This window comes from Thalassophryne amazonica, chromosome 1 (genome assembly GCF_902500255.1).
Source record: "Thalassophryne amazonica chromosome 1, fThaAma1.1, whole genome shotgun sequence".
NCBI classification, from domain to species: domain Eukaryota; kingdom Metazoa; phylum Chordata; class Actinopteri; order Batrachoidiformes; family Batrachoididae; genus Thalassophryne; species Thalassophryne amazonica.
Genome location: NC_047103.1, coordinates 173,265,831 through 173,289,871, shown reverse-complemented (window position 1 = coordinate 173,289,871; position 24,041 = coordinate 173,265,831). Strand labels below are relative to the sequence as shown.

The 24,041-nt window shown below is 45.8% G+C and overlaps 1 long non-coding RNA gene across 1 annotated transcript; it reads right to left on the bottom strand.

Annotated features, from left to right (window-relative positions):
* Positions 1–1,591: 1,591 nt before the first annotated feature.
* Positions 1,592–23,828, bottom strand: LOC117520944. The gene is made up of 3 exons (XR_004563827.1): positions 23,817–23,828; positions 12,834–12,837; positions 1,592–1,728 (listed from the first exon to the last, which is right to left on the bottom strand). It is a non-coding gene; the product is annotated as an uncharacterized LOC117520944 (long non-coding RNA).
* Between the last annotated feature and the right edge of the window lie 213 nt (positions 23,829–24,041).

Here is a 24,041-nt window from a genome sequence, read left to right as displayed (position 1 = left end):
TGTTTTGTTCATTTGTTATTGCATTTGTTGAAATACAGTTTCGAAAAAAAAAAAAAAGATGTTGGTTGGGGAATCTTCTTGTCACGGTACAGATTGGATGGAACTCATTACTTTGTATGAGAGGGGGCGGGCTTTCAAATGACTGTCCCGGTCGCTCAAAGCCAGCATTTGATGCCGCCTGAGTGCAACGCCTGCAAAATGATTCTTGGGTGTCAGAGAGAGATGCGTGTTTGGGCAACCAACTGAAATTATCGTACATATTGGATTTTTTCCCATTATTGATCGTACATTTATTGATCGTACATCGTACAGAGGGCAAAACTATCGTACAAATACGATAATTATCGTACATCTGGCAACATTGCACCGGAGCCACCCATCCTCTGCGCTCCGGGACCTCCCACTTTACAAATGAAGCACTGCCTGCCACGAGATGCGCTTTGTTTACGTCCATGTGAGAAGAACGTGAGCCAATGAAATTGCAACATGGGTAACCCTGTCACTCTGGCACGTCAAAAACACAAAACGTGACGACTAAAATTATAGTATCGAGTTCGCAAAAAAATAGTGAATGATTTTGTTATATAAACAAAAATGCTAAATATTGGTAGGGACTATTTTGCCATCCCAAAATATTGGTTGTGACTTGTCCCTATGGTCCATATGCAAACCTACGCCCCTGGTTTCAGTCAAACCATATTTTCAATTTGCTTATTTCTTCAGTGATTTCCTCTACCATTTTATTTTAAATTCTCCCCAGAACAGAAAATATTCATGTAATCAGCAGACAACACCAGTTTGAGTATCTGTGACACCTTACAAATATCATTAATATACAATATAAGCAGTTTGGGCCCCAACACTGACCCCTGTGGTACCCCACAAACAATGTCCAAACATTCAGAACTGACATCACCCATCTTAACAAACTGCTGTCTCTGTTGTAAATAGCTTCTAACCCAGTCTGATACAGTACCTCTGATGCCATATCCTCCCAGGTTTTTAATTAATATTTTATGGTTGATTGTGTCAAAGGCTTTCTTAATGTCAATAAATATTCCAACTGCATATTTATTTTGTTCAATGGCATTTGTGATTTCTTCAATTGCTTGTATTATTGCTAATGATGTTGTACTGTTTGATCTAAAACCATTTTGGTTATTGGAGAGCAATTTCTGCTTTTTAATGAATATATCCAATCTATTATGAAAGAGTTTTTGCCAGCATTTTGGAAAATTGTGGAAGTAAAGACACAGGTTTTTACTTCCTCCACGTCGGAAGTAAAGACGACTCCTCCAGGTCAAAAGGAGTCAGTTGAAGTGGCTCGGGCATCTTTTCCGGATGCCCCCTGGACGCCTCGCTGGAGAGGTGTTCCGGGCATGTCCCACTGGGAGGAGGCCCCGGGGAAGACCCAGGACACGCTGGAGGGACTACATCTCTCAGCTGGCTTGGGAACGCCTTGGGGTTCCCCCGGAGGAGCTGGGGGAGGTGTATGTGGATTGGGAGGTCTGGGCGGCTTTGCTTGAGCTGCTGCCCCCGCGACCTGACTCCGGATAAAGCGGAAGAAAATGGATGGATGGATGTATAAAGACACAGGTCTGTAGTTGTTGAAATGATGCTTGTTCCCGGTTTTGTACAGTGGAATGACTTTGGCTATTTTCATCTTGTTTGGGAATGAACCAGTTTGAAATGATAAATTACAGATGTATGTTAAAGGTTTTGAGATCCCTTCAATCACCTCTTTTACTGTTGCCATATCAATGTCATTATAATCAGTTGATGTTTTGTTTTTACATTTTTTTAACAATATCTAATATTTCTTTCTCCTCCACCACTTTGAGAAACATTGAATTTATAATTTCGTTCTATCAACACATCCATGTTTTTCCCAACTGTCAAAGGATCAGAGATTGTTCCTGCAAGATCAGGTCCCACATTTACAAAAAAAAAATATTTAGATTGTCAGCCCCATCATTTTATTACAAATTACATTATCCTCATCAATAAAATACTCAGGATATTGTAACTGTTTAGAACTACTTCTTATAATCAATCAATCAATCAACTTTTTTCTTATATAGCGCCAAATCACAACAAACAGTTGCCCCAAGGCGCTTTATATTGTAAGGCAAGGCCATACAATAATTATGAAAAACCCCAACGGTCAAAACAACCCCCTATGAGCAAGCACTTGGCTACAGTGGGAAGGAAAAACTCCCTTTTAACAGGAAGAAACCTCCAGCAGAACCAGGCTCAGGGAGGGGCAGTCTTCTGCTGGGACTGGTTGGGGCTGAGGGAGAGAACCAGGAAAAAGACATGCTGTGGAGGGGAGCAGAGATCAATCACTAATGATTAAATGCAGAGTGGTGCATACAGAGCAAAAAGAGAAAGAAACACTCTCCTTCTAGTCCCCGTCAGTACTCTAGCTGCAGCATTCTGAACCAACTGAAGGCTTTTTAGGGAACTTTTAGGACAACCTGATAATAATGAATTACAATAGTCCAGCCTAGAGGAAATAAATGCATGAATTAGTTTTTCAGCATCACTCTGAGACAAGATCTTCTGATTTTAGAGATATTGCGTAAATGCAAAAAGGCAGTCCTACATATTTGTTTAATATGCGCTTTGAATGACATATCCTGATCAAAAATAACTCCAAGATTTCTCACAGTATTACTAGAGATCAGGGAAATGCCATCCATAGTAACGATCTGGTTAGACACCATGCTTCTAAGATTTGTGGGGCCAAGTACAATAACTTCAGTTTTATCTGAGTTTAAAAGCAGGAAATTAGAGGTCATCCATGTCTTTATGTCTGTAAGACAATCCTGCAGTTTAGCTAATTGGTGTGTATCCTCTGGCTTCATGGATAGATAAAGCTGGGTATCATCTGCGTAACAATGAAAATTTAAGCAATACCGTCTAATAATACTGCCCAAGGGAAGCATGTATAAAGTGAATAAAATTGGTCCTAGCACAGAACCTTGTGGAACTCCATAATTAACTTTAGTCTGTGAAGAAGATTCCCCATTTACATGAACAAACTGTAATCTATTAGACAAATATGATTCAAACCACCGCAGCGCAGTGCCTTTAATACCTATGACATGCTCTAATCTCTGTAATAAAATTTTATGGTCAACAGTATCAAAAGCAGCACTGAGGTCTAACAGAACAAGCACAGAGATAAGTCCACTGTCCGAAGCCATAAGAAGATCATTTGTAACCTTCACTAATGCTGTTTCTGTACTATGATGAATTCTAAAACCTGACTGAAACTCTTCAAATAGACCATTCCTCTGCAGATGATCAGTTAGCTGTTTTACAACTACCCTCTCAAGAATCTTTGAGAGAAAAGGAAGGTTGGAGATTGGCCTATAATTAGCTAAGATAGCTGGGTCAAGTGATGGCTTTTTAAGTAATGGTTTAATTACTGCCACCTTAAAGGCCTGTGGTACATAACCAACTAACAAAGATAGATTGATCATATTTAAGATTGAAGCATTAAATAATGGTAGGACTTCCTTGAGCAGCCTGGCAGGAATGGGGTCTAATAAACATGTTGATGGTTTGGATGAAGTAACTAATGAAAATAACTCAGGCAGAACAATCGGAGAGAAAGAGTCTAACCAAATACCGGCATCACTGAAAGCAGCCAAAGATAACGATACATCTTTGGGATGGTTATGAGTAATTTTTTCTCTAATAGTCAAAATTTTGTTAGCAAAGAAAGTCATGAAGTCATTACTAGTTAAAGTTAATGGAATACTCAGCTCAATAGAGCTCTGACTCTTTGTCAGCCTGGCTACAGTGCTGAAAAGAAACCTGGGTTGTTCTTATTTTCTTCAATTAGTGATGAGTAGAAAGATGTCCTAGCTTTACGGAGGGCTTTTTTATAGAGCAACAAACTCTTTTTTCCAGGCTAAGTGAAGATCTTCTAAATTAGTGAGACGCCATTTCCTCTCCAACTTACGGGTTATCTGCTTTAAGCTACGAGTTTGTGAGTTATACCACGGAGTCAGACACTTCTGATTTAAAGCTCTCTTTTTCAGAGGAGCTACAGCATCCAAAGTTGTCTTCAATGAGGATGTAAAACTATTGACGGGATACTCTAACTCCCTTACAGAGTTTAGGTAGCTACTCTGCACTGTGTTGGTATATGGCATTAGAGAACATAAAGAAGGAATCATATCCTTAAACCTAGTTACAGCGCTTTCTGAAAGACTTCTAGTGTAATGAAACTTATTCCCCACTGCAGGGTAGTCCAACAGGGTAAATGTAAATGTTATTAAAAATGATCAGACAGAAGGGAGTTTTCAGGGAATACTGTTGTCTTCTATTTCCATACCATAAGTCAGAACAAGATCTAAAATATGATTAAAATGGTGGGTGGACTCATTTACATTTTGAGCAAAGCCAATAGAGTCTAATAATAGATTAAATGCAGTGTTGAGGCTGTCATTCTCAGCATCTGTGTGGATGTTAAAATCGCCCACTATAATTATCTTATCTGAGCTAAGCACTAAGTCAGACAAAAGGTCTGAAAATTCACAGAGAAACTCACAGTAATGACCAGGTGGACGATAGATAATAACAAATAAAACTGGTTTTTGGGACTTCCAATTTGGATGGACAAGACTAAGAGACAAGCTTTCAAATGAATTAAAGCTCTGTCTGGGTTTTTGATTAATTAATAAGCTGGAATGGAAGATTGCTGCTAATCCTCTGCCTCGGCCCGTGCTACGAGCATTCTGACAGTTAGTGTGACTCGGGGGTGTTGACTCATTTAAACTAACATATTCATCCTGCTGTAACCAAGTTTCTGTTAGGCAGAATAAATCAATATGTTGATCAATTATTATATCATTTACCACAGGGACTTAGAAGAGAGAGACCTAATGTTTAATAGACCACATTTAACTGTTTTAGTCTGTGGTGCAGTTGAAGGTGCTATATTATTTTTTCTTTTTGAATTTTTATGCTTAAATAGATTTTTGCTGGTTATTGGTGGTCTGGGAGCAGGCACCGTCTCTACGGGGATGGGGTAATGAGGGGATGGCAGGGGGAGAGAAGCTGCAGAGAGGTGTATAAGACCACAGCTCTGCCTCCTGGTCCCAACGCTGGACAGTCACAGTTTGGAGGATCCTGTGGTTCCTCCGCTTGATGTGGAGCCCTGGACGGTACATACCACCAAGCCACGTTGAGCTGAAGTCTCTCCAGGCATAAACCACGCCAACCTCCGAGGCCTTAGCCAGGTAGCTTCAGAGGCTAATACACAGATTATCAACTGTGCGCTAGTTAATGTGCGTTCCGTGATGAACAAGACTTTCATTTTGCAGGATTTCTTCTCCACACACTTTTTGGATGTAGTGTTTGTGACTGAGACTTGGATCTCTGCGGGTGAGTCCTCAGCTTTTGTTGACCTGGTTCCTTCGAACTGCTCATTCATTAATGTTCCAAGAAGCAGTGGTCGGGGTGGTGGCATTGCTGCTATTTTCAGAGACAGTTTGGCATATAAAAGTATTGTGCCTGGATGTTTTTCGTCATTTGAATTATGCTGCTTTGAACTGGGACACCACAATCCTGTGTTGTGCGCACTTATCTATCACCCACCCAAGCACAACAAAGATTTTTTAAAGGATTTCTCTGACTTGCTTGCAGCTGTTATTCCACAGTATGATCGAATCTTACTTCTGGGTGATTTTAATGTTCATGTTTGCTGTCCGTCCAAGCCTTTGGCTACTGAGTTTTTAGAATTGATTGATACATTTAATTTTATGCAACATGTTACTGAAGCAACGCACATATTTGCTCATAGGTTGGACTTGCTTTTAACTAATGGTTTTGATGTCAGTAATGTTAAGCTTTTGGATGCAGTGTTCTCTGATCACCGTCCGGTGTTATTTAATTTTATTTTGGACAGCAGTAATAAACCCAGTGTTTCTGCATGCTATCGGCGGCAGCTGAGGCCAGGAGCGGGAGATCATTTCTCCTCCCTTTTGTGGCCTCAAAAAACAATGTAGCTTTCACAGAACAAATTGCATCTACTTTTCTTTTGGCATGCAATACCATTATGAACACTACTGCTCCACTCAAACCTATGCACCCTAAACCCAGGCAGGAGCCCTGGTTGAATGAAACTGTGCGACAGGCCAGACGTGAGTGTAGGAGGATGGAGCGCAAATGGAAGAAAGATGGACTGACCGTCTCCTATCAAATTCTTAAAAAACGTTGGAGAAAATTCCAAAATATGGTCAGGTCTGAAAAGGCAAAATACTTTTCCAATCTAATTTCTGATAACTGGGACAAACCTCGTGTGCTTTTTAAAACTATTGGATCTTTGTTAAACCCTGGCCAATCCACCACTTTGGAAGCAACTCAAGTTGTTTGTAATTGCTTTTTAAATTTCTTTTGTGATAAGGTCGCCAGTATTAGGGCTGGGATGACTGTCACTTTGGCCAGTTCAATCATGGCTCACACCTGTTCTGCTGTGTTAGACCGGTTTGAACCTGTGTTATTTTCAGATTTATCAAATATTGTTAAAAATCTCAAACCTTCATTTTGTCCCTCAGACTGTATCCCCCCCACGACTCTTTAAAGAGGTCTGGGAAACTATCGGCCCTGATGTTGTTTTGGTCAACAGCAGCCTTGTGTCAGGAAAAGTTCCTGCGTTTTGTAAGCAGGCTGTAGTTGAGCCTCTTTTAAAGAAAGCGAGTCTTGATAACTCTGTTATCTCTAATTATAGGCCCATATCTAAGCTTCCTTTTATTTCAAAGATTTTGGAAAAAGCTGTTCTTGTACAACTACAAGAGTTTTTAGAAATGAACAACATTTTAGACAGTTTTCAGTCAGGTTATAAATTATTTCACGGCACAGAGTCTGCACTTTTAAAGGTTTTTAATGACCTGTTTTTAATCACTGATTCTGGTGATTCCCCTGTTTTGGTGCTTTTAGACTTGACTGCTGCCTTCGACACAGTTGACCATGCAGCTCTTTTATCTCTTCTTGAGAACTGTGTGGGTGTCAGGGGGACAGCCTTGGACTGGTTCCACTCTTACCTTACAGGCCGTTCATTTACTGTCAGGCTGGGGGAGTCCACCTCGTCTTCTGTTCCTCTGAACTGTGGAGTCCCCCAGGGTTCTATTCTTGGGCCTATTCTCTTCACTCTATACCTTCTCCCGTTAGGTCAGGTGTTTAGAAAGCATGGCATATCTTATCATCTTTATGCAGATGATACTCAAATTTATTTGCCTATTAAGAAGAACTCTAGCAGCCCCCTGACACCCTTGCTTGTGTGCCTGGAAGACGTCAAGGCTTGGTTGGCTCAAAACTTTCTTAGCTTAAATGAGAACAAACCGAGGTGATTGTGTTTGGGCCCAGTGTTGGTTCCACAGCTCGATTAGACCTGGGCCCTCTCAGTCAACACATGAAGCCCACAGCCACCAACCTTGGCATCATTATGGACTCTGATCTTAAACTGGACAGGCAGGTCAAGGCGGTTGTTAAATCCAGCTTTTATCAGCTTCGTCTTTTAACCAAAATTAAATCAATTTGATCCTTTTCTGACTTGGAGCACGTCATGCATGCTTTTATTTCTTCACACCTGGACTACTGCAATTCACTTTTTTTTGGAATTAATCAAAATACACTTCACAGATTGCAGTTAGTCCAGAACGCTGCTGCACGTCTCTTCACGGGGAGCAAAAAACATGAACATATTACACCCATTCTTGCGTCTTTGCACTGGCTCCCTGTTAATTTTAGAATTGATTTTAAAATTTTATTATTTGTTTTTAAAGCTTTAAATGGACTGGCCCCACAATATATTGTAGACCTCCTCCAAATTTACTCCCCAGCGCGTGCTCTGAGGTCTGAGGGCCAGCTCCAGTTTGTGGTGCCTAGGACCAGACTTAAGACCAGGGGGGACAGGGCCTTCTCTGTGGCTGGGCCCAGACTCTGGAACAGTCTGCCTCTCCACGTTCAAACAGCCCCCACAGTGGAGTGTTTTAAGTCTCGTCTGAAGACCCACTTTTATTCTCTGGCTTTTAGCTCTGCATGAGTTGTATGGTCCTCTGTTGTCTTTGGCCCAGTGTTTTATTTATTGTTTAATTGTTTTTATGTTTATTTATTTATTAGTATCTGAGTGGGTTTATTGTTTTGTATAGTTGTATAATCATTTTATGTGCAGCACTTTGGAAACTGTTCTGTTGTTTAAATGTGCTATATAAATAAAGTGGATTGGATTGGATTGCTTTCAATCAATCAATCAATCAATTTTTTTATATAGCGCCAAATCACAACAAACAGTTGCCCCAAGGCGCTTTATATTGTAAGGCAAGGCCATACAATAATTATGTAAAACCCCAACGGTCAAAACGACCCCCTGTGAGCAAGCACTTGGCTACAGTGGGAAGGAAAAACTCCCTTTTACCAGGAAGAAACCTCCAGCAGAACCAGGCTCAGGGAGGGGCAGTCTTCTGCTGGGACTGGTTGGGGCTGAGGGAGAGAACCAGGAAAAGACATGCTGTGGAGGGGAGCAGAGATCGATCACTAATGATTAAATGCAGAGTGGTGCATACAGAGCAAAAAGAGAAAGAAACAGTGCATCATGGAACCCCCCAGCAGTCTACGTCTATAGCAGCATAACTAAGGGATGGTTCAGGGTCACCTGATCCAGCCCTAACTATAAGCTTTAGCAAAAAGGAAAGTTTTAAGCCTAATCTTAAAAGTAGAGAGGGTGTCTGTCTCCCTGATCTGAATTGGGAGCTGGTTCCACAGGAGAGGAGCCTGAAAGCTGAAGGCTCTGCCTCCCATTCTACTCTTACAAACCCTAGGAACTACAAGTAAGCCTGCAGTCTGAGAGCGAAGCGCTCTATTGGGGTGATATGGTACTACGAGGTCCCTAAGATAAGATGGGACCTGATTATTCAAAACCTTATAAGTAAGAAGAAGAATTTAAATTCTATTCTAGAATTAACAGGAAGCCAATGAAGAGAGGCCAATATGGGTGAGATATGCTCTCTCCTTCTAGTCCCCGTCAGTACTCTAGCTGCAGCATTTTGAATTAACTGATGGCTTTTTAGGGAACTTTTAGGACAACCTGATAATAATGAATTACAATAGTCCAGCCTAGAGGAAATAAATGCATGAATTAGTTTTTCAGCATCACTCTGAGACAAGACCTTTCTGATTTTAGAGATATTGCGTAAATGCAAAAAAGCAGTCCTACATATTTGTTTAATATGCGCTTTGAATGACATATCCTGATCAAAAATGACTCCAAGATTTCTCACAGTATTACTAGAGGTCAGGGTAATGCCATCCACAGTAAGGATCTGGTTAGACACCATGTTTCTAAGATTTGTGGGGCCAAGTACAATAACTTCAGTTTTATCTGAGTTTAAAAGCAGATATTAGAGGTCATCCATGTCTTTATGTCTGTAAGACAATCCTGCAGTTTAGCTAATTGGTGTGTGTCCTCTGGCTTCATGGATAGATAAAGCTGGGTATCATCTGCGTAACAATGAAAATTTAAGCAATACCGTCTAATAATACTGCCTAAGGGAAGCATGTATAAAGTGAATAAAATTGGTCCTAGCACAGAACCTTGTGGAACTCCATAATTAACCTTAGTCTGTGAAGAAGATTCCCCATTTACATGAACAAATTGTAATCTATTAGACAAATATGATTCAAACCACCGCAGCGCAGTGCCTTTAATACCTATGGCATTCTCTAATCTCTGTAATAAAATTTTATGGTCAACAGTATCAAAAGCAGCACTGAGGTCTAACAGAACAAGCACAGAGATAAGTCCACTGTCTGAGGCCATAAGAAGATCATTTGTAACCTTCACTAATGCTGTTTCTGTACTATGATGGATTCTGAAACCTGACTGAAACTCTTCAAATAGACCATTCCTCTGCAGATGATCAGTTAGCTGTTTTACAACTACCCTTTCAAGAATTTTTGAGAGAAAAGGAAGGTTGGAGATTGGCCTATAATTAGCTAAGATAGCTGGGTCAAGTGATGGCTTTTTAAGTAATGGTTTAATTACTGCCACCTTAAAAGCCTGTGGTACATAGCCAACTAACAAAGATAGATTGATCATATTTAAGATCGAAGCATTAAATAATGGTAGGGCTTCCTTGAGCAGCCTGGTAGGAATGGGGTCTAATAAACATGTTGACGGTTTGGATGAAGTAACTAATGAAAATAACTCAGACAGAACAATCGGAGAGAAAGAGTCTAACCAAATACCGGCATCACTGAAAGCAGCCAAAGATAACGATACGTCTTTGGGATGGTTATGAGTAATTTTTTCTCTAATAGTTAAAATTTTGTTAGCAAAGAAAGTCATGAAGTCATTACTAGTTAAAGTTAATGGAATACTCAGCTTTCTTCCATCTGCGAAACATAGCAAGGATTCGTCCCATCCTGTCTATGGCTGATGCTGAGACCCTGATCCATGCATTTATTTCTTCCAGATTGGATTATTGTAATACTTTATTTTCTGGTCTGCCGCAGTCTAACATTTGGGGTCTTCAATTGGTGGGTGATTCTTTAACTACGGGAACTATTAGCCTTGTAAATGTAATTTCCACCACACCATTGCTTACAATATAAAGCAGCTTGGGGCAACTGTTTGTTGTGATTTGGCACTATATACATGTGCTCTGATGTCACTGTTTATCTCCATAGAAACTACCCAAACAATCTTTCATACAAACTGTTTAAAGGGACATTACAGTGTTGTGGTGGAAATTACGGCAATAGTGTGGGACAACTACATTTTGTTTAAAAAAAAATCACAACAGTTGTATGACATTGAATACCCCAATTATGTTTTGATTATTTTACTGATATTTTATTCAGAGATATTTTAAAACATTAGAAAAAAACATTTCTTTACCATTCATTTTTATCACTGAAGATCAAAAGTCTGGGTGTGGGAAGCACAAAACGGCAATATTTGCATATAATGATGCTGAAAAAAGGTGAAAAAGTCATCAGGGACTACTAGAACAAATTTCTTAACACACTTTCATTGTAAAGATAACTATAAAAGTGTGAAATTTCCCCTTTTTTCTGTTTTTCATACAATATGATCAAAGGACATAATAAGTGCCCGTAGTCTAAGAATCACCCTGGTACAGAATGCTGTTGCCAGACTTTTGACACAAAGTGTTGTGTGGGCCGCTGAAGAGGAGGTACTGCTGGCCCACCACCACCAGAGGGCGCCCTGCCTGGAGTGCGGGCTCCAGGCACCAGAGGGCGCTACCGCATCATGGGAGTAATCTGGGTGACAGCTGTCACCCATCACCAAACACAGCTGTTTCTACTCAGCACCGAGGTATATCAGGAGGACGGCGTCTCCACCTCAGTGCCGAGATATCGCCTAAGACCAAGGTAACATTCTCTGCAGCATATTCTGTGATTGACAAACTTATTAAACCTTTCAGGACTGGTGACTACTGAGACCCTCCTTCTTTGGATAAGTACTCACCTTCCTGCTGAACTTTGCCAAGAGGTGGAGGCGGCTTCTCCCCTCTCTGTACTGGGTGCGTTCATCCACTCCTGTGTGTTCTTGCTCTCTCCTGCCAGCAGTACCGGATCCGACGAGCGGAGGCAGTGGCCACCTGGGAATTCGGGACTTGGCGGTTCCAGTATTTCCAGGGTTCGGTGGCAGTGGAGATCTGGGTGGTTCCGGTTCGACTGAGACGGACGTCTCCTATCTTCGAGCCTGCCCACACGACACCAGCGGATTCGACCCTAAACATTGTGTTTGTTATACTACTCGTGCTTGTTTCAGTAGTAAATCTTGTTTTTTACTTCCTCCATTGTCCATTCATTGCGCCCCCTGTTGTGGGTCCGTGTTCCTACACTTTCACAACAGGATATCTCGGCCAGCGTCATGGATCCCGAGGGGCGTCAACCGGCTGTTGAACGGCCAATGGAAGACCAAGGCGCGGCGGAGGCTTCGGGAGGGGTAATCGGTGAGTTGCAGCGGATCCTCACCGCCTTCACCTCTCGGATCGATTTAATGACCGAGCAGTACGTTCTCCTAAACCGCAGGGTGGAGGCTCTCGCCGCACAAGTGGAGGCGCGCCCTTCGGGCGCCGCTGCGGCTCTCCCTCCCGAGGACCCTGCGCGCGAAAGTGACGTTCCACTGGTCGTTCAACGGTCCCTTCCTCCGTCCCCAGAAGCATACATAAGCCCTCCAGAGCCGTACGGAGGCTGTGTGGAGACGTGCGCGGACTTTCTTATGCAGTGTTCGCTCGTCTTCGCACAGCGTCCCGTGATGTACGCGACTGATGCTAGCAAAGTAGCTTATGTAATAAATCTGCTTCGCGGGGAGGCACGCGCTTGGGCTACAGCGCTCTGGGAGCAGCACTCGCGGCTCCTTCATACATACGATGGGTTTGTACGGGAGCTCAGAACAGTGTTCGACCATCCCAACAGAGGAGAGTCCGCTTCAACCGCACTACTGTCAATAAGACAGGGGCGTCGGAGCGCAGCTGCCTATGCAGTCGCCTTCCGCATCGCGGCGGCGAGATCCGGCTGGAATAGCACTGCCCTCCGCGCTGCCTTTGTAAACGGACTGTCACTGGTCCTAAAAGAGCACCTGGTGGCTAAGGACGAACCGCGGGATTTAGATGGGCTCATCAATCTAGTCATGACTCGACAACCGGTTAGAAGAACGCCGCCGGGAACGAGGCGAAGGGCGTGGCCAGGCACGCGTCGTCCCTCTCCCTTCCGGGTCCGATCGAGCTCCGCCCTCCCCACGCTCCTCTGTTCCTGCGCTCCGTGGGGTCACAGCTCCCCCTACTGACGAAGCTAGGGACACGAGTAGGGCAACATTTAGGGCACCAGATGCACAGAGGAGATGGACCCACGGAGCGTGTCTTGTTTGTGGTTCAATAGAGCACCATGTGAGAGACTGCCCCGAGCGGTCAAACGCCAAACGCCCGCCCCTAGAGACTGGGCCAGGGGTGGGTCAAAACATTCACGTGGGACACACCCACATTGCTACACGACTCCCAGTCACGATCCTGTTTGAGGATTCAACCCTGAAGGCCCCAGCACTGGTGGACACGGGCTCTGAGGGGAATCTGCTTGACAGTAGATGGGCCAGGGAGATAGGGCTCCCTCTGGTGGCTCTTACCTCGCCTGTGCAGGTTCGGGCACTAGATGGCTCCCTACTCCCACCAATCACGCATAAGACACCCCCAGTAACTCTGGTGGTGTCAGGTAACCACCGGGAGGTGATCGAGTTCTTTGTGACTCAGGCCACCTCCCGTGTGGTTTTGGGTTTTCCCTGGATGCTAAAGCACAATCCCCGGATCGATTGGCCGTCCGGGGTAGTGGTTCAGTGGAGCGAAACCTGCCATCGGGAGTGTCTAGGTTCCTCGGTTCCTCCCGGCTCCCAAGCTAAGGAGGAGGTCCGAGTCCCGCCCAATCTGAAGGCGGTGCCGGCGGAGTACCATGACCTCGCTGACGTGTTCAGCAAGGATCTGGCTCTCACGCTTCCTCCCCACCGCCCGTATGATTGTGCCATTGATTTGGTTCCAGGCAGTGAGTTCCCGTCCAGTAGGCTGTACAACCTCTCACGGCCGGAACGCGAATCAATGGAGACCTACATCCGGGACTCATTAGCTGCCGGATTGATCCGGAATTCCACCTCACCGATGGGCGCAGGTTTCTTTTTTGTGGGTAAAAAGATGGCGGGCTTCGTCCATGCATTGATTACAGGGGGTTGAACGAGATCACGGTTCGCAACCGATACCCGTTGCCCTTGTTGGATTCAGTGTTCACTCCCTTGCATGGAGCCAAAATCTTCACCAAGCTGGATCTTAGAAATGCGTATCATTTGGTTCGGATTCGGAAGGGAGACGAATGGAAGACGGCATTTAACACCCCCTTAGGTCATTTTGAGTACCTGGTCATGCCGTTCGGTCTCACTAATGCTCCCGCGACTTTTCAAGCGTTGGTAAACGATGTCTTGCGGGACTTCCTGCACCGGTTCGTCTTCGTATATCTAGACGATATACTCATCTTTTCCCCGGATCCTGAGACTCATGTCCGGCATGTCCGTCAGGTTCTGCAGCGGTTGTTGGAGAACCGTCTGTTTGTGAAGGGCGAGAAGTGTGAGTTCCACCGCACTTCTTTGTCCTTCCTGGGGTTTATCATCTCCTCCAACTCCGTCGCCCCGGACCCGGCCAAGGTTGCGGGCGGTGAGAGATTGGCCCCAACCAACAAGCCGTAGGAAGCTGCAACAGTTCCTCGGTTTTGCTAATTTCTATAGGAGGTTCATTAAGGGCTACAGTCAGGTAGTTAGCCCCCTGACAGCCCTGACCTCTCCCAAAGTTCCCTTCACCTGGTCGGACCGGTGCGAGGCCGCGTTCAAGGAGTTGAAACGGCGCTTCTCGTCTGCACCAGTTCTGGTGCAGCCCGATCCTAGCCGCCAGTTAGTGGTTGAAGTGGACGCCTCGGACTCAGGGATAGGAGCGGTGCTCTCCCAGAGCGGGAAGACCGATAAGGTCCTTCACCCGTGTGCCTATTTTTCTCGCAGGTTGACCCCCGCTGAACGGAATTATGACGTCGGCAATCGGGAACTCCTTGCTGTGAAAAAGGCCCTCGAAGAGTGGAGACATCTGTTGGAGGGAACAGCCGTGCCATTCACGGTTTTCACTGACCATCGGAACCTGGAGTACATCAGAACCGCCAAGCGTCTGAACCCCAGGCAAGCCCGCTGGTCACTGTTCTTTGGCCATTTTGACTTCCGGATTACCTACCGCCCCGGGACCAAGAATCAGAGATCGGATGCGTTGTCCCGGGTGCACGAAGATGAGGTCAAAACGGAACCGTCGGATCCCCCGGATCCCATCATCCCGGAGTCCGCTATCATGGCCGCCCTCACCTGGGACGTGGAGAAGACCGTCCGGGAGGCCCTGACCCGTGTCCCGGACCCCGGAAACGGACCAAAAAACAGACTGTACGTCCCACCAGAAGCTAGGGCCGCAGTCCTGGACTTCTGTCACGGTTCTAAGCTCTCCTGTCACCCAGGGGTGCGAAGGACCGTGGCAGTCGTCCGGCAACGCTTCTGGTGGGCATCCCTGGAGACCGACGTCCGGGACTATGTCCAGGCCTGTACCACCTGCGCCAGGGGCAAGGCCGATCATAGAAAGACCTCAGGGCAACTACAGCCATTGCCTGTGCCTCATCGCCCCTGGTCCCACATCGGCCTGGATTTCGTCACGGGTCTCCCGCCGTCCCAGGGAAACACTGTCATCTTCACGATAGTGGACCGTTTCTCCAAGGCGGCCCACTTCGTGGCCCTCCCGAAGCTCCCTACGGCCCAGGAGACAGCGGACCTCCTGGTCCACCACGTCGTCCGTCTGCATGGCATACCAACAGACATCGTCTCCGATCGCGGTCCCCAGTTCACCTCGCATGTCTGGAGGAGCTTCTGCCGGGAACTGGGGGCCACGGTCAGCCTCTCGTCTGGGTACCATCCCCAGACCAACGGGCAGGCAGAGCGGGGCGAATCAAGAACTGGAGCAGACACTTCGCTGTGTGACAGCCGGCACACCGACGGCCTGGAGTACCCACCTGGCCTGGATCGAGTACGCCCACAACAGTCAAGTGTCATCAGCCACGGCCTCTCCCCGTTGAGGTGTGCTTGGGGTATCAGCCCCCCTTGTTTCCGGTGGTATGAGGGAGAGGTCGGTGTGTGCCCTCGGTCCAGGCCCACCTACGGAAGTGCCGTCGGGTGTGGCGGGCGCCCGCTCTGCCTTGTTGCAGGCCCGGACGGAGGGCGAAGAAACATGCAGGACCGGCGACGAGCCCCGGCCCCCAAGTATCGTCCTGGGCAGGAGGTCTGGTTGTCCACCAAGGACATTCCCCTACAGGTTGACTCACCTAAACTGCAAGAACGATACATCGGACCGTATAAAATCCTCAAGGTCATCAACCCCGCCGCAGTGAGGCTCCAGCTTCCGGCCTCACTGCGGATCCATCCAGTTTTCCATGTTTCCCGGATCAAGCCTCTTCACACCTCACCCCTCTGCACCCCGGGTCCGGCACCGCCTCCTGCCCGGATCATCGACGGAGCACCGGCTTGGACTGTCCGCCGGCTCCTTGACGTCCGTCGGATGGGCCGGGGTTTTCAGTATCTGGTGGACTGGGAGGGGTACGGCCCCGAGGAGCGCTCCTGGGTGAAGAAGGGCTTCATCCTGGACCCGGCCCTCCTGGCCGACTTCTACCGACGCCATCCGGACAAGCCCGGTCGTGCGCCAGGAGGCGCCCGTTGAGGGGGGGGTCCTGTTGTGTGGGCCACTGAAGAGGAGGTACTGCTGGCCCACCACCACCAGAGGGCGCCCTGCCTGGAGTACGGGCTCCAGGCACCAGAGGGCGCTACCGCATCATGGGAGTAATCTGGGTGACAGCTGTCACCCATCACCAAACACAGCTGTTTCTACTCAGCACCGAGGTATATCAGGAGGACGGCGTCTCCACCTCAGTGCCGAGATATCGCCTAAGACCAAGGTAACATTCTATGCAGCATATTCTGTGATTGACAAACTTATTAAACCTTTCAGGACTGGTGACTACTGAGACCCTCCTTCTTTGGATAAGTACTCACCTTCCTGCTGAACTTTGCCAAGAGGTGGAGGCGGCTTCTCCCCTCTCTGTACTGGGTGCGTTCATCCACTCCTGTGTGTTCTTGCTCTCTCCTGCCAGCAGTACCGGATCCGACGAGCGGAGGCAGTGGCCACCTGGGAATTCGGGACTTGGCGGTTCCAGTATTTCCAGGGTTCGGTGGCAGTGGAGATCTGGGTGGTTCCGGTTCGACTGAGACGGACGTCTCCTATCTTCGAGCCTGCCCACACGACACCAGCGGATTCGACCCTAAACATTGTGTTTGTTATACTACTCGTGCTTGTTTCAGTAGTAAATCTTGTTTTTTACTTCCTCCATTGTCCATTCATTGCGCCCCCTGTTGTGGGTCCGTGTTCCTACACTTTCACAACACAAAGTAGAAAGTTTGACCACATTACACCCATTCTGGCATCCCTTCATTGGCTTCCTGTTTCTGCCAGATTGGATATTAAAGTCCTGTTGCTGGTCTATAAAATTGTTCATGGACTGGCACCTTCCTACCTGGCTGACTTGGTTAAGCCCTACATACCTGAGTGGCCCTTGCGTTCGCAGGGCGCAGGGCTTTTTTGTGTTCCAAGGGTGAATAAAAAGTCTGAAGAAAAAAGAGCCTTCTCCTACCGTGGCCCTACTCTTTGGAACAATCTACCTGCAGTTATTCGGCAGTCTGACACGGTGGAGACTTTTAAATCAAGACTGAAGACCACTTTTTTTAGACTGTTTTATTATTAATCTATTCTGTTTTTATGTTTACTTTGTAATTTCTTTTTATTCTACTGTGTTTTACCTTTTATTGTGCCCTTGTGATTTTAAATTACTTTGTGTTGCCATATGTAGCACATATGTGTCTAGCTATATATATATATATATATATATATATATATATATATATATATATATATATATATATATATATATATATATATATATATGGGCTAGTGTACCAGAAGATCAGACAGAGGGTGAAAGTTTAGCTTGGTTGGTACCATATATTTTTCTTTTAAATGCAAAGAGAAAAACAAAACAAAACAAACAAACAAAACATATAATAAGCACTTAAATTCGAATGGCCATTCACAAGCGCGCACGACAGAAATAATTAAATTCTCAACAGATCTGTAACTGTAATTCAGAAATTGTGGATAACGACAACAAAATCCAGTTCCAGGTAAATTCCCAACAGTCCAACAGAATAAATTTTCCCACCCACTCAAAGTTCATCTTCTGGACTCAAGCCCAACACCTTAACCACAAGACCATCACCTCCCCTTAATGGTAAATGGACTGCATGTATATAGTGCTTTTCCATTAAACCCATTCTGTGAGCAGAAAAAAAAATTATCCAGAGGGGCTCAGTGCAAAAATCTGTGGGGCAAATGTGTGAGGTGGAGAAGTGGGCTTGATGCTCATAGAGTGTGTGGAACTAATTTGTGGGCTGCAAGGAGCCCCCTACCAGACTGGCAGGAGTGGCTCTATCTTCACACTTGAAAAGTACAGGTCTTTAGGCTCGGCGCCAGCTCCTTCTTTGGCTCGCCATCAAAAATCGTGGCCCCCTTCGGCAGTTTATACTTCACGCAGATGTTTTGTAACCCAGCGTAGGTCGTGGTAGAAGACTCCTGCAGCTCTGCTCCCTCCGGTATCCCCACAGAGTTTCCCCATTCACTCTACCCGCGAGTAAATAAGCACTCTCAATTGGCCGCAGCTGCATAAGTGGCCCTGTGATGTCACTGGAACTGTGATCTCTGATTGGTCAGAGAGACGTATCTCCAACCCCCTGTGAGAATGGCTACTATTATTATTATAAATAACGTGAGATTACCAAAAGGAACAGAGAGTGTAGAAAGAGAGAGAGAGAGAGAGAGAAAAATAAAGGCAGAGGAGGAATAGACAGGATTTGGAACCTGGGTTAAACATAACTTGTGTTATGTGAAGCACCTTGGGGCGACTATGTTGTGAGATAGTGCTATATAAATTAATAAATTGAAATTGAAAGTTGAAATTAAATGCCTTCAGAAATATTTCATATGCACTGTCCACATTGTTTTCTTGGTACACTCCTTCCCAGTTTTGTGCCAATAATTCATCAGATGGCATTCTGGGTAAAATGTGCCTCTGCTCACAAGGATTGCATGATTAATTCTATGTAAACCAACACGTTAATGTGACGTGTGTCATGTGTTGGTGTTTACAGATAAATGTGCTTTTGTAAAATATGCCATTTTTTATTTGTAAAAAAGGCATTTTCAAAAAAACAAACAAAAAAAGCCAAGTTGTAATTAGATAACCGTTTGATATAACCGGTGTCAAAATAAATAGAACACTGCCACAATCTACTGGTGCCAGTGCGAGTTTTGGCCGTTTTTCAGCTGATTTTTCATTTGTGCGAGAATTTTTTGGATCTCACCGAGTTTCAGGTTAATCATGCGTCCTGCATCGTTTAGTATACATGGAGTAACGAGCTGCGTTTAACCTTTCACGACCACCTCCTGATCGGCGATCATATGATCAGATGAATATCAAACCTGTTTGATATTCTGGTCTGCCGTCGTGAGGGTATCCCGCTGCTGAAGAGCTACAAGCGTCCAACCTCTATCACTGTGCCTGTGCAAACACCGCAGACCTGTCTTGTAATGTTTTTTTATTGTTGTTTTTTTTTTTTATACTTTGATGTCTCCCATCGAGAGTTTTTGTAAATTAAGTTTGAAAAAAAAAAAGCTTCTGTTTACGTTATGCTTCTGGAAACACAAGTCCAACGTGTGGTTTTTGAACATACAATGTGTGAGAACATAAATTGTGCGCTCTGAACTTTTACACCGTGCGGTTCTGTGGTACAGTTTGAGCTGGAACCGAGTACAGTGATTGAAAATATCAGCCCAGCTTCAGTTTGAATACTGCCATGAACACTACTGGCCAATAGATGGCAGTAGAGACCTTGAAAACTTGCCAAAACAAAATTCCAGATAATCTGTGTTACTACTTGCTATGTTTAAGATGTGTGGAATTTAATAAATACAAACACAATAACAACGTCTATAAACCCAGAAAATATATTCACGAGAGTTTTAGGCACTAGAGTTTAATGCTGGAGCCTGATCAGAGTGTCTGAAATGCATTTCTCCTGTCGTGAACATACTGAGATTCCCCTATCACCCATAATGCACCTGGACACAGAATGTCCACACTAAAACCTTAAAATTAGCACATTACTTCAAAACTAAACATATATCTGATATTTTCTTTATAAAACTTCAGATGTGATGTTAATTTGTATAACTTGTCTGAAATTAGTTTGGCTAAAATTTGAACCATAAATTAAAAATGTATGCCCCTGGATGACTTGGGTGATATTGGCCGTATATCAGTATGGGGTTAAAAGATCAGTTCTCCTTTGCCTGCAGAGGATAGAGTGGTTTCTTCTACAAATAGTTCTCCTCTGTTTGCAGAGGGTAGAACTACACATCTGTTAACCTTTGTTTAACACATTAACGGTCTGAAAATTATCTGACAAAAATTTATCGGAAGATAATTAGTCCGATAATGGTTTTCAAAGTTATCTGAAAAGATAATCCAAAAATGAAAACTTTAACTTCAATAATTATCGGTTATCGGATTATCGGAACTGTGCCCACCACTGGATTTAATACAGTAGTGTTCAGAATAATAGTAGTGCTATGTGACTAAAAAGATTAATCCAGGTTTTGAGTATATTTCTTATTGTTAGGGTTAGGGTGTTAGCAAATCAATTTGCAGCAGGATTTTATACAAAATGATCAGAGCAAAGTCACTCACGTCTGTTTAGTTCGCGGCCATTACCGGAAGTCAAGAGTGTCCTTTTACTGTGGCCGACCTAAGGCACACCTGTGCAATAATCCTGCTGTCTAATCAGCATCTTGATATGTCACACCTGTGAGATGCGATGGAGAGAGAGACAGAGAGAGAGACAGCTGTAACAGTAAGAAACTTTGCCACATTCAATCCTTCTGTCGTCAGATGTTCATGTTCCTGAACTGTCTGACCCAGACTCTGGACGTGTCCTTCAGAGTCAAATATGAAGACTCTTTTTACATGGTTTATGCCATTTCAGGAAGCATAAAGTGTTTTGAATGTGGGGACGTCGGTCACAAACGCGTTGTTTGGGCATCGGTTGTCGGTGGCCTTGGGTCCGGTTCCAGGGCCTCTGGGCTTGGGGACCCGGTGTCGGTGTCTGGTCGGGGGGAGGGCCCAGTGTGCAGGAGGAGGCAGTTTCTCTGTAGCAGGTTGTCTCTGAGCGTGAAGCTGTCAGTGTAACTGCTGATCAGCTGACAAATCAACATTCTGGGTTGACTGAAGCTGCAGTGACTGACGGTTCTGAGGTCGGTCCGGTTGATGTTTCTGTCTCTCCTTCTGCAACTCTGATGTTTCTGCTGTGGGTGGGTCCTCGGTCACCGTTGGACAGGGTGAACGGGCTGACGGGGAGACACCGGGCCCAGCGGACCCCAAACCCCCACGGAGTCAAAGCATTAATGATGACAACATGGATTATGATTCAGACTCCAGCATGTCCACCACCGGTTCCTTCTCTCACAGCAGTGGTCTGTACACGCTGCATGACATCAACAGCTTCCTGGATGATTCATTTGGTAAATCAGTGAAAGTTGCAGATTATTTTCCAGACACGGAGAAATTTGTTAAATCTGTTGAAGTGTTGAGGAAGCTTATTAGCTTGGACCTGCTGGATGAGAAGAAGTCTCTCCTACAGACTCAGGAAACACATCACTACTTTGGGGAAGGAATCTCTGTCCAAACAGGGACGAGGTCTCAGGGGTCATAAATCCACCAAACAGAGTCTGAGTGTGTCTCACCAGGTGTTCTGTCTTCTCTGTCTGTCTTTCTCTCTGTTCTCTGTCCACTCAATACACATGCAGCATCTGTAGGTGCGCTCTTGAACATGAACGGTGGCAGGGACGGCCGGAGGAGGACTTTGGTCTCTGAGCTCTTTGAACAAATGTGTTGTTCCTGCAGGAGATTCACTCTGATGCCGATAATGAAGTGGACTGGGCTCGGTGGTGGAGGGGACAGTTTTATCAAAGTCATGGCTCCAACATCAGTGCTGGAGTGGCGGTTTTGTTTTCTCCTCAACTTAACATCACTGTTTTATCCACCACTGAGATCGTTTAGGGTCGGGTTCTGTTGACCATGGTGTTTACGAATATTTACGTACACAGCGAGGGCTCGGAGTGGGTGGGGTTATTCAAATGGGTGAGGGACATTTTAGTGCAGCAGGATCCTCGTGAGTCTTTGGTGTTGAGGGGTGACTTTAATTGTACTGTGGATATGTCACTGGATCGGGTTGGTGAGGAGCCACATTTGCAGTCGGTTTCCTCACTGGCTGGTTTTTTACATGAGGTGGCTTTGTTGGACACATGGAGGATCACACACCCACAGGACAGACAGTACACACGGGTTCAGGTTTCAGATGGGGTGGTGTCTGCAGCCAGGTTTGACCGGATTTATATGTCACACTCATTCAGGAACAGATTACACAGGAGTTTCATTCAGCCAGTTGGTTTTTCAGATCATCATCTCATCACCACAGAAATATTCCACTCACACACTCAGAGGTTCAACACTTACTGGAACTTCAACACCAAACTTTTGAACGACAGGGCATTTTGTAATTTATCTGAATCTTCTTGGGGTTTCTGGAGGGGAAGGAAGGGGACATTTGGGACAGTGAGTCAGTGGTGGGAGGCCGGCAAAAACTCAGGTTCGGGTTTTGTGTCAACAATACACTTCCTATTCTACAGCTAGGGTCAAGGTAGCCATGGCAACACTTGAGAAGGACATTATGTACATTCAGGCCAACTGACATACAGCTGGGGCTCCCGACCAGCGTGGTCTGCTGCAGGAGAAGAGGCATCTCCGCCGAATTACTTGCTGGGTGACGAGTGATTTGGCGGAGATGCAGAGACATGCTATGGACTTCTACATGGCTCGCTACGGTGCTGTGGACTGTGACGGGGCCTGTGCAGCTGACCTTCTGAGAGGCCTTGGGTTTCTGTTTTCCACTTTGAGGCTTTGGTGAGGGGTTTATTTCATTTGTTGGGGTATTGTATAATGGGGCTTCATGTTTGGTTAAGGTTGGGGGAGGGTTGAGCTGCCCATTCCCTGTAACGTGGGGTATAAGACAGGGCTCCCCCATCTCAGGTCAGCTGTGCTCTTTAGCCATTGAGCCACTCTTGTGTCGCATTAGGGCCAAGCTGTCTGGCCTTGTTTTGCCGGGTTTTCAACTGTCTTCTCCCCTGGTGCTCTCTGCTTATGCAGATGACATCACGGTTTTTGTCACGAATCAGGCAGATGATGGGTTGTTAGACAGTTTACGGCTCTATGAGATGGGAACCTCTGCAAGAGTGAACTGCGAAAAGAGTGAGGCTGTCCTGATGGGAGGTGGCAGGAAGGGGCTGTTCCCTGTCTGCCACATGGTATGCAATGGGGAGTGAAGGGTTTTAAAATTCTGGGTGTGTTTCTGGGGACAGATGGGTATCGTCAGAGGAATTGGGCAGGCTTGGTGGAGAAGGTGTGTGCCAGACTGTCTAAATGGCAATGGTTGCTGCCCCAGATGTCCAAAAGGGGGTGAGTTCCGGTCGCTAATAACTTGGTCGCTTCGGCGCTGTGGCACAAACTGTCTCTCCTCCCTGCACCATAGGGCCTTATGAAGCAGTTGCAGCAGTTACTGGTGGAGTTTTTATGGTCAGGTCATCACTGGATCAGAGCTCCCATATTGTGCATGCTGCTTCATGAAGGAGGACAGGGGCTGGTGGACATTTCTGCTCAGGTGTCAACCTTCAGGTTGCAGTCTGTTCAGAGACTGTTGTACACCTCAGATTGAGCTGGCAGGATACAGCATGTATCCTACTGAGGAAGGAGGCAGGTCTTGGGTATGACAAACATCTGTTCCTCCTACATCGGCGGAAGTCATCGGGATGCGCACCTCGGCTTTTACCAGTTGGTTCTATGGCAGGTCCTCTCTGTGTGCAGGGACAATGTCGGCACACCAGGGATGTGGCTGTTTGAGGAGTCTCTTTTCTTCAATGACCTTGTTAGCTCTCCTGGATTGTCATCTGCCACTTTGCGGTCCCGCCTGAGGGAGGCGGGGTGCACCAAATTGGGCCATCTACTGCACACGTCTGTTGTGAGGCTGGTGGACTCGGCAGGAGTTCGGTCCTCCAGGATGCTGCTCAAGGTGGTGGAGGAGGTTTGTGCTTCCCTGCCAGGGCCCCACAGAGCATTTGCTGAGAACCGTACTCTGTCTGACCAGTGGGATGATGACTGTGAGTACGTGTTCCCCTCTCTGACTATCTTGCCTGCTGTGGGGGCATGGCAGGAGGAGCAGGGGGCTCTCC